This window comes from Hippopotamus amphibius, chromosome 13 (genome assembly GCF_030028045.1).
Source record: "Hippopotamus amphibius kiboko isolate mHipAmp2 chromosome 13, mHipAmp2.hap2, whole genome shotgun sequence".
Lineage (NCBI taxonomy): Eukaryota > Metazoa > Chordata > Mammalia > Artiodactyla > Hippopotamidae > Hippopotamus > Hippopotamus amphibius.
Genome location: NC_080198.1, coordinates 18470531 through 18482628, shown reverse-complemented (window position 1 = coordinate 18482628; position 12098 = coordinate 18470531).

Genomic DNA, 12098 nt, shown 5'->3' with positions numbered 1-12098 from the left:
AATGAATGCTCAAAGCAGAAAACTTGGAAAACACTAAGTATAAGTATTAAGAGCAAACACCCATAATCCTATCATCTATTAAATAATCAAGGTAAACATCTGGGCATATGTCCTTCCAGATCTTTCTCTAGCATGTGTGTTTTTGTGTGTACTGCAGACAAAATGCCTAGCATGACCTATTCTGCCACTTAGTAGCTTTGGGACCTTAGGCAAAGTAGTCTGTGCCTCTGTTCCACAATCTGTAAAATGGCAATAATGGTGCTTGCTTTGTGCATTGTAATAATTAAATGACAGGGGGAACATTAAGTTCATAGCCTAGTATCTAACACATAGGAAGTACTCGAATTAATTATACCCATCCTAGTATTATTATTATTGTACAATTTAGAATATAGCTGTTATCACTGAAAATTATACTGTGAACATTTTCCTTGACATTACTTTAAATTCTATTACAAAAGCATAATTAAAACTTGGAGCTATTAATCTGTTACTCAAAACTGTGCCCAGGTTGGTAAATAGAAAAAGTTGTAGCCTGATATGAAGGCAGAGATAAAGTCACGGGTAAAATTTTTTTAAAAGGTCCCTCAGGCTTAGTGACAAAACCAAGAGAATTTGTATCCCTGACAATGGGTTCAGGCACAAATATATTAACATGAACAAAAAACAGACAAACTATAGCCCCTATGGAAACAGTATGGAGGTTCCTCAAAAAATTAAACGTAGAACTACTACATAAGCCAGCAATTCCACTTCTGGGTATACATCCAGAGGAAATGAAATCACTATCTCTGAGAAGTATTTGCACCCATATGTTCACTGCAGCATTATTTACAATAGCTAAGACATAGAGAAAATTGTCCATCAACTGATGAATGAGTAAAGAAAACAGTATACACACACAAATGAATATTATTCAACCATAAAAAAGGAAAGAAATGCTGCCATTAGTGACAACACGGATGAATCTTGCAGGCATTACGCTAAGCGAACTAAGTCAAAGAAAGGAAGGAAAATACTGTATCATCTCACTTGCATGTGGAATCTAAAAAAGCCAAACTCATAGAAACAGAGAATACACAGTGGTTTCCAGGGGTGGGGGAAATCGGTGAAGGTGGTCAAAGGGTACAGACTTTCAGTTATAAAATGAATTAGGTTGTAGGGAGGCAATGTACATTACGGTGACTGCAGTTAACAATACTGTGTTGTGTATTTTAAAGCACCTAGGAGAGCAGATTTTAAGTTGTCACCACATACACATACAAATTGTAACTACCTGAAGTGATGAATGTGTTAACTACTCTTAATGTGTAATCATTTTACAATATATGCATATATAAAATCATTACACTGTATACCTTAAACTTACACACTGCTATATGTCAATTATGTCTCAATAAAACTGGACAAAATGTAACCACATACACACACACACACACACACACACAAAATCTATATGTGAATGTGGGTCTAGTTGAGTGGTTCTTAACCGGGAGAATTTTGCCCCAAGGGACATCTGTCAATGTCTAGAGACATCTGTCACAATTTGGGGGGCGGGGTGACTGGCATCTAGTGGGTAGAGGTCACAGATGCTGCTGAACATTATCCTACAATGCACAGGACAGCTGCTATAACAAATAAGTATCTGGCCATTTAAATATCAGCAATGCTGAAGTTGAGAAACCCTGCCTAGTCCTAACTAGCTTTGTAATCACAAACAAGTCACTGCCCCTAACAGTGATGGTGATGACAGCTCACATTTACCCAGCACAGCTGCCAAGCCAGTGCTAAATGCTTCATGGGAACTATTTTGGTTTAACCTTCCCAACAGTTCTATGATGTAGCCTTTAGTATTATCCTCACTTTACTGGCAAGGCAACAGGCTCACAAGGATACAAGGATGAAGAACTTTGCCTCAAATCACATAGCCAACGAGTGGTATGGCTCACATCATTTCATTCTCGAGCCTTTGTTTTTTTTTTTTTGTTTTTTGTTTTTGTTTTTTTACCATTTTTTAAAATTTTAAAAAAAAATGTTTTTAATTTTTTGGCCCTGCCACGCAGCATGTGGGATCCTACTTTCCCGATCAGGGAACAAACCCACGCCCCCTGCAGTGCAAGTGTGGATTCTTAACCACTGGACCGCCAAGGAAGTCCCTTGAGCCTTTGTTCTTAACTCCAATGCTCTCAGCCTTGCTCGGAACGTCCCCATGTCTCCAAGTGCTTATAAAGATATATTATGATCTATGATCTAATACAAAGACATAGTATGATCTATATGTAGAGATTCCACCTCATATGCCAACTCCATTGGCATTTTAGCAGAAGTCCTGGGATACCATGTTGAAAGATGGTGTGGCCATGGATGACTCAACAGAAAGAGAGCCATGATCTATTATTGATGTCTGCTATGGGCCTGGGAGGGAAGAGTAGTGATATTCATGCCACGTATTTGATATCTTGGGACTAGATGATCTTATTTTAGATCTCCCCAAGAGTCAATTGCCTACGTTCCTATGTTTTCTACCCCTTCTCTGCCACGAACAGCCTCAATTCTTGGCCAAGAGCCATTTGCAGAGTTGTGTACATCAAAGAGAATCGAGGACTAAGCAGTCTATAGCAAGGGCTTTATTGAATACACAGCTTTCCCTGGTTGCAGGCAAACTGCTAAAAACTCTCAGGTCCTAGCCTACATAAGACAGAAAACATCAAAGTTCATGAAAATCACAGCACACCTCCTCCCAGAGTCAAAGCCAAGAATAAACAACTTTGGGGGTTGGACTGATTTCATAAAATAATCTGAGGGACTGAAGTGAAAAACAGCAATGACTACAAGCTTTTGGGAGGCCAAATAATAATCTACTACATTTTTTAAAAATTATGCAATGTTGAGCAAACTGAGATCACTGGAGGGGGGAAAAGAAAAAAAGAAGAGGAATCACACAAACTTTACTAAACAAAGTCACATACCAACAAACATCTAAACCACTGTAACCAAGAGGAGGAACTGAAGCTCGGTTTTAGTTACAAAGAGTTGAAGGATGGGGTGGGAAGTAAACAAAAATCCAAGAGGAAAATCATTAAGAAGATACTCTGAACTATTTTCCCACAAGTAATTTCTTTAAAAAAAAAAAAAAAAAAAGGAAAGAAAGAAAAGAAAAGCTATACTTTGTATTAAAAAAAAAGCCAATGTCCTGCATTCCTGTCCAAATAAAACCTCTCTGCAAGCAGTCAACCAAAAAACTGAAATTCCATTGTCATAACATTATGTCTGTGGGGTACCACTTCAGAATATCTTCATTAAAAAAAAAAAGTGGGGTAATTAATTTAGGACTCTGTAATGAAGAGGAAAAGAAAATTAACAAAACAAAACCCACTCAAAAAGAAACTACAAGAAAACCTGGATTTAAATCCTTGTAGTGTATCATTTCAAAGCCTTCCTGTTTACTAACAACAGCACACAGACACAGACACACACATACAAACACACACACACCACCCACAGCAAGTTTTCCAGGAAGTTAGATATTTAAATAAAACAACATTTGGACTCTTTTAGTAAAAGGGATGTAATTTCTTCCTAATCTACCTCTATCACTGATGGGTGAACTGGTGTAGTTTTTATCACGAGTGGAAAACTGATGCTGAAGGATCCCATTTCTGCCTGAAAGATTCCAAGACGTATGGACATAAAACAATATCTAACACGTAATTTTTTCTCATGAAACAAGCTAATTTTGTATCAAATCATTTTATAAGCGAAATAATCCATCTCTGTAACTCAAAAGTGAGTAAGTATTGAAAACTCTCCTTAAATAAGATGAATTTTGCTAACGTCGAGCTTAAGGCAAGAAATGACAACATATACATTATTTACAGTCGCCGCCTCTTAGCTGTGTCTACAAGGCACCAAAACATTGCGCTGAAGAGTACAAGTCAGTAATTGCTGAGATATTATGTCTAGTCACCAACAGCTGGAATTTCCTCAATACTGGCTCTCTCGATAAGCATTTTTTAGAAGTTCACTAAGAGGATTTTTCCCACACTCCCCTCTGTGAGCTCACACTCCCCTGGCCTCCACGAGCTCCTTGTACAATTTGATGTAGGTCTCCACACAGCCGCACATGGTAACTTACTTCTGCTGGGCTGTTCTTGGCCTCACATGTTGACAGCTAATAGTGCACTTGGATAGAACCTAATTCTTATGTCTGGGAATGTTCTTTTTTTTCTTTTCTTTTTTTTAAATTGAAGTATAGTTGATTTACAGTGTTGCATTAATTTCTGCTGTACAGCAAAGTGACAGTTATACATATATATATTCGTTTTTTATATTCTTTTCCATTATGGTTTATCATAGGATACTGAATATAGTTCCCTGTGCTATACAGTAGGACCTTAATGTTTATCCATTCCATATATAATAGCTTATGTCTGCTAACCCCAACCTCCCACTCTGGAAATGTTCTTAATCGCAAAATATTTTTTTCAGTTCAGTCAAAGACTATGACTTTGCCATGAGACAGAGCTAAGGAAGAAAAACCACCTGGGTATCCATACCCCTTCCTTTCCCTTCAAATGCTCCTCCCATTTTAACCTAGAGAAACAGCTTCACTTGTAAGTAAAGGCTGCTCCTCCCTCAAGTCCCATATCTTTAACAGCCAGAGCGAGAGTTCTCCAAACCCCTGTGCACCTCTTCCCAAGCCCATCCACAGGGAAGCCATCTCCCATCCTCCCATCCCCCAAGGCCCAAGGAGTGACAGCTCAGCTTGGTTAGGACAGGCTGCATTCATAGTCACACTGCTCTTGGATCTCACACTGGGTCAACAAGGGATGACTTATGGGACCTCAGGGAGGTGACTTCCCCTCCCCAATCCTCAGTTTCCACATCTGTAGACTGGATGCAACAACAGTGTATCAGGCTGCTTAGACTAATACCACATACTGGGTGGCTGAAAGAAAAGACATTTGTTTTCTCACAGTTTTGGAAGCCAGAAGTCCAAGATCAAGGTGCCAGCAGGGTTGGTTTCTGGTGAGACTCTCTACCTGACTTGCAGATGGCCACTTTCTCACTGTATATTCTCGCATGGTCTTTGCTCTGCATGAGGTGAGAGGGGGATCTCTGCTTTCTCTTCCTCTTCGTATAAGGACACCAGCCCTAACAGACTAGGGCCCCACCCTTCTGACATCATTTTACCTTAACTGCCTCCCAAAAAGGCCGTATCTCAAATACGGAGAACTTCAATATAAGGATTTTAGGGGAACACAATTAAGTCTATAACGAAGAGTATTCTTGCCTCCTAGGGTTATTTAAGGAATGTGCTAGTTTGGATGCTTTGAGAAGTGGAGACCAAGATGGTACCAGTGACTGACTGGGGAAACTGCCTGTGAGGGAAACTGAGGAGCTGAAGGACCCCAAAAGAGTTGTCAGACCAGAAGGCAAGTCTGGCTGATGCTGTGGGGGAAAAAAGGAAACAAGGGGCCTGGAGTAGGGAGAGTCTGAGATGATGGTACAGTTCTGAGGAACTTTCAGCAAGGTCAGGGAAGAGCCCTGGAGCCAAAGTCACTTGTGTCTCACAGCAACGAGCCCGGGTTAGTGTCCCTGCTGCACTGGGTCACTTGCTGGGAAAAGGCTGTGGGAAGTGCAGCAAACACAGTGGCCCAGAGGGCAGGAGGTGGGACGGTTATTCAGTTACGCTTCCCTATGCTGGGGATCTGAGAGAAGCTTCTTCACGGCCACCACCAGCCTTAAACGCAGTAACGCATAGGAAGCTTTCATCCGCATCTCAGAGTAAGCGCACTATAAAGTAGTCGCGGTGAAAGTGATGGTGATGATGATGACATTTTTGTTCCCCTTTCACTGAGGTTCTCGGAACGTGACTCACAGTTTTCATCCACTCGTGTGCTGCCGTCATGCTCTAAGGCTGCAGATTCCTTACTGGGAAGCTAACCCAGTAGATCCTTGTCCTCCTGTACTCCCTTGACCTCTTCCAAACACTTCTGCAAACACCTCCATGGCAATAACCTGCATGTTATCATCACCCAAAGAGTAGAGATAAGCCTTATGATCACCCCAGCTTACTGTCTGCAGAAAAGACCAGGCCACTGATGTAGGAAGGGGGAACTGAGGCAGAGCTTGGCAGACTCCCTGAGTTAAGGGCACAGAGGTGGAAGTCCAGGAAGGCGAAGGTAGTTAAGGTACCAGAGGAGAGAGGTGCCGGGAGCGCGTACTCCAGAGAAGAATTACTCAACTGAGAATTGATTTTACAGGCAGGCATATGAAGAAATTACCCAAAGCCTGGGTGGGAGGTGGAGGGCGCCACTCAAAAAAAGATTAGAAGGAACAATTCTTAGAGCTTACATCTTACCAGAAATAATGAGTGATTCCTAATAAACAGAGGGAAAACCTCATAATTCACAGGGAGTACTCAGAAGAGTCTTTCCTCAAGAATTGGGGACTAAGTAGCCCTAACTAAATGCTGACCTGGTCCTGCCCAACAAAGCTTAAAAGCAAGACCCATAAAGGATAAACTGTTTCCATTTAAGTCATACCTGTTCCAGAACAAAGTGCAAGAATGTTTGTAGGAATTCAAAAACATCCAGCACCCAACAAGGTAAAATTCAAAATGTCTGGCATCCTATCTCAAATTACCAAGTGTGTAAAAAAGTATGAAAATATGGTCCATAATGAAGAGAAAAGTTGATCCAAACCAACCCAGAACTGACACCAATGTTGGAAACATCAGGCAGAGGCATTAAACATTATTGTAACTGTATGCCAAGGGAAACTAGAAAATATTTTGAATTGAATAAAAATAAAGTACAACACATCAAAATGTGTAGTGTACAGCTAAAGCCGTGCTTAGATGGAAATTTGTAGCATTAAATGCTTTTCTGAATGAAAGGCTTCAAATCAATAATTTACGCCTCCAATCTAAGCAACAACAAAAATAAGAGCAAATAATCCCAAATCAAGCAGAAGAAATAATTGCAATAATTAATAAATTAGAAACAAAATAATAGAAAAAAATCAATGAAATGGAAGCAGGTTCTTTGAAAAGATCAATAAAATTGATAAACCACTGGGGAGACTAAAAAAAAAATTAGAAGACACAAATTACCAACATCAAGAATGGAAGAGGAGATGTCACTACAGACCCTAAGAAATACTAGGAACAATTCTACACATATAACTTCAAAAATTTATCAGTAGTGGATCAATTTCTGAAAAGCAACACACTATCAAAATTTACCCAGGAAGGTAGAAATAACCTAAATAATCTTAGTTACTTTTAGAAATTGAATTCATGGTTAAAAATCTCTCTTCCCTCCCAAAACCAATAAGCAAACAGACAAAATCTCTTCCAGTCAAATAATTTCACTGAGAAATTCTACCAAACATTTAAAGATGAAATGAAACTAATTGTAAACAATATTTTCCAAAAAAAAAACAGAACATCTTTTCCAAACATACTTCCCAACTCATTATATGAGGCCATCATTACTCTAATTCCAAAACCAAAAAAAAAAAAAAAAAAAAAAAACCCCAAAACAAACAAAAATCCCAGAAAACCAAAAAAGATGGTACATATAAAAAACATAGCTGAAAAATCCTCAACAAAATAGTCACAAATCAAATACAGCAATGTATAAAGAGAATTCTACATAACAACCAAATGGGGCTAATTGCAAGAATATAAGTCTGTTTAAGATTCCAAAAACAATCAATGTAATTTATCATATCAAAGGTCTAGAGAAGCCCCACACGATGATATGACTGATGCAAAAAAAATTTGATGAAATTGAATATTTATTCATCATAAAGCAACAACAACAAATGAGTAATAGAAAGGAATTTCACCAACCTGATAAAGGATATATTTAATGGTAAAAAAGTGAATGTTTTCCCCCTAAGATTGGAAGCAAGGTAAAGATGTTTTACCAGTCCTATTCAACATCATACTAGAAGTTCTTAATAGTGCAATAAAACAAGTAGTAGACATAAAAGACATCCAGAGTAGAAAGGAAGAAATAAAACTGTGCATATTCACAGATGATATGATCATAGGAAATCTCAAGAAATCAACAACAACAAAACCCACTTAGAAGAAGTGGGTTTGGTATAATCATTCAAGGTCAACATACAAAAATCAACTGTAATTCTAAAAACTAGTAATGAACAATTGGAATCCAAGTTTTTTAATCCTATTTTACAATAACTCAAAAAATACTTAGCTATAAAGCTAATACAACATTGTAAAGCAATTATACTCCAATTAAAAAAATAGGTAACTAATAAGGACCTACTATATAGCACAGGGAAATATACTCAATATTTTGTAATAACCTATAAGGGAAAAGAATCTGAAAAAGAATATATATATATTACATATACATTTGAATCACTTTGCTGTACACCTGAAACTAATACAACATTGTAAATCAACTATACCTCAATAAAAAATAAACAGCCTGCAAAAAACATATATATATAGGACATATATGGTGATAATCACAAAATTCTAATCAAAGAAATCATAGAAAATCCAACTAGAGCCATACCATGCTCAAGAATTGAAATACTAAATATAGTCAAGATGTCAATTTTCCACAAAGTGATCTATCAATTTAATGCAATTCCAATAGAAATCCCAGTAGGACTTTTTATAGACAGGTGATTCTAAAATTTATACAGAAAGGCAAACAACTTAAATTTTGAGCAAAAGCACTTTTGAAAAAATAGGATAAAGCTGGAAGACTCACTACTAATTTTAAGATTTATTGCAATACTACAGCATTTGAGACAGTACGGTATTGGCAGAGGGATAGACACATGGATAAGTAGAACAGAATGTAATCCAGAATACACATGGCCAATTCATTTTTTTAAATTAATTTATTAGTTTATTTATTGGCTACATTGGGTCTTAGTTGCAGTGTGCGGGCTTCTCATTGTGGTGGCTTCTCTTGTTGCAGAGCACGGGGTCTAGGCACACAGGCTTCAGTAGTTGTGGCACATGGGCTCAGTAGTTATGGCTCACAGGCTTAGTTGCTCTGACACATGTGGGATCTTCCTGGCTCAGGGATCGAACTCGTGTCCCCGGAATTGGCAGGTGGATTCTTAACCACTGCGCCACCAGGGAAGTCCCTCCATTCACTTTTGACAAAGGTACAAAGTCAATTCAATGGAGAAAAGATAGTCTTTTCAACAAGTGATCTTGGAGCAAATAGTTATATATGTAAAAAACAAACAAAACAAATAGCAAAAAACTCAACTTAAACCTCACACCTTATATAAAAATTAATTTTAAAGGGATCATAAATCTAAATGTAAAATTATACAAACTTTAGAAAAACACAGAAGAGAACATCTTTGCGGCCTTGTGTTAGGTAGTGTTCCTAGCTATGACACCAAAAGCACAAGCCATATAAGAAAAATTGATAAAGTGTACTCGATCGAAATTAAAAACTTTTGCTCTGCAAAATACATAAGAAGTCAAGCTACTCGCTGGGAGAAGATATTTGGAAATCGTATATCCATGGAAAGACTAGTATAAAAAATATACAAACGACTCTAAAAAATCCAACAGAAGTTGAATTTTAATATCCAGTCTTAAAGTGGGCAAAAGATTTGAACAGACACTTCACAAACACTTGGCAAAAATAAGGGCATGAAAAGATGCTCAACATCACTAGCATTGGAGAAATGTAAATTAAAACCACAATGAGATACCACTACACACCTATTCGAATGGGGGAAAAACTGTCAGTACCAACTGCTGGCAAGAATATGCAGGAACTAGAACTCTCAATCCACGGATAGTGGGACTGCAAAATGGTACAGCCACTGTGGAAAACACTGTAGCAGTTTCTTACAAATTTAAAAATACACTTACTCAAATGACCCAGTGATCTCACTCCTATTTACTTACCCTAGATAAATGAAAACTTATGTTCACATAAAGACCTGTACAAAAATGTTAATGTCACTGAACTGTACACTTAGTGAAATTTTATTTATTAAAAACAGTAAAATTTTATTATATGCATATTTTACCTCAACTTTTTAAAATAATGAGAAAAACAACATCTCTGCTGAGCAGAAAAATAAATACGTGTGACAACTCTAGTCACGATTCCCCAAAACTGAAAACCATCCAAACATCCTTCCAAAGTGAATGGGCAAACTACCTGCGGTACATCCATCCCATAGACTACTGCACAACACGAAAAACAAACTACTGATGTACATGATTGGGATGAATCTTAAAGGTATTATGCTGAGTAAAAGCAGCCAACCTCAAAAGGTTACATAATAAATGATTATTTTACATGACATTTTGGAAAAGGCAAAATTACAAGGATGGTGAACAGGTCACTAGTTGCTAGCAGTTAGGAATGGGTGGGAAGGTTTGACTACAGAGCGAAGATACAGGAGATTGTTTAGCGGTGATTGAGCTGTCTGTATCCTGATTGTGGTGGTGGTGGTGGTTACATGAATGCATACATGTTAAAACTCATGGAATGGGGACTTTCCTGGTAGAGCACTGGTTGGGACTCCGAGCTCCCAATGCGGGGTGGGGGTGGGGGGCCCAGGTTCCATCCCTGGTAGGAGAACTAGATCCCACATGCATGCTGCCACTAAGAGTTCACATGCCACAACTACAGCTAAGAGTTTGCATGCCACAACTAAGGAGCCCGCCTGCTGCAACTAAAACCCAGTGCAACCAAAAAAACATTAAAAAAAAAAAAAACCTCATGGAATGATATAACCCCCCACAAATCAAATGTATGGTTTATGACTATTGAAATAATTAGGGAAAAAAAAAAACACCAAACCCATCACCTTCGTAACAACATCTACTCTTAACATCAAAATAAAATGAAACCAAATGACAGCCATTCCTCCCTTCCTACCTCCTGTAATGATTTATATACTGCAAATCGATAGCCAACTCTGAGTCCTTGTTCTTTCCTACCATCTCAGCATACAGGCCTCAAGTTCTGTTGATTTAAAAATCAGAAATGTCTTTTGAATCAGTTCTCTCCTTGCTAAACCCACTATGACTCCCTCAGTTCAAGAGTTGTGGTCTGGATTATTTTTGTAGCTTCCTAAATGGTTTCCCTGCTCCCAGTTTCAATTTGTCCTCTGAATTGTCACTAGATCTGTGCACGTCAACTTTTTACTTAAGTAAAATACCATCTAATAATTTGCCATCATCTACAAGATAAAGTCCAAACTCCGCCCCCATTTTCCTCCTACATTGACCGCTTCGTATCTCCAATTAGAGTTGCCCTTCCTACTTCCCTGCCTTTACTTCTGCTCTTCCCTCCTCTTAGCTTTTCTTTTTCATTTGTAAACATCCTTTACATCCTCTTATTCAAATGTCATTTTCCCTGATGTTCCCAGGCAGATTTTTTTCACTGCCCCAGCTCCCCCCCACCATCGTCCACTGGCTGTTTTTCTATTTTCTCTGGGGGAAAATTCAGCATCTCATGGGCCTGTTATGTTGCAGCTCATTTCCCAAAAAACGATCAGTCATTTGAAGACAAGAACTAGGTCCCGCCTATTTCCAATGCCAAATGTTGGCCTGGTACTTAGATGGGCTGAAACACATTGAAATAAAATTAGAATAACTGATATCATTCCATGGTCCTGTTGTGCTATAGGAACAGCTTCAGTCATGACTGTGTGTGTGTGTGTGTGTGTGTGTGTGTTTTTTTACCAGTTTGTTAAGAATCCTTATTGACGTTTACTCTGTACAAAGCACTAGTAGGGTGGGGGGTTAATTTAAGAGTTTGTGGGAAAGGATGGATGGATACGTACACTGAAGGAAGCTGATAATATTCAGGCAAGATTAATGCCTCCTAGATCTTGACTCCTTTTAATATTTATTCTAATACCATTTTTCCTCTTTAATAGAATATAAGAGTCATTCAGATTTCAATAATTCAGAAGATAGTCCTGACTTGAATATGGGTTCATTCTCTAACCACATTTGCTGTCCTTCTGGAATAATTTCTTGCTTTCTGCTTTGGGCCTTCATTCGTTCCTTTTTTCTTTTTAATCAGTTCTTCTTCTTACCCACAATTTCTCTTTCA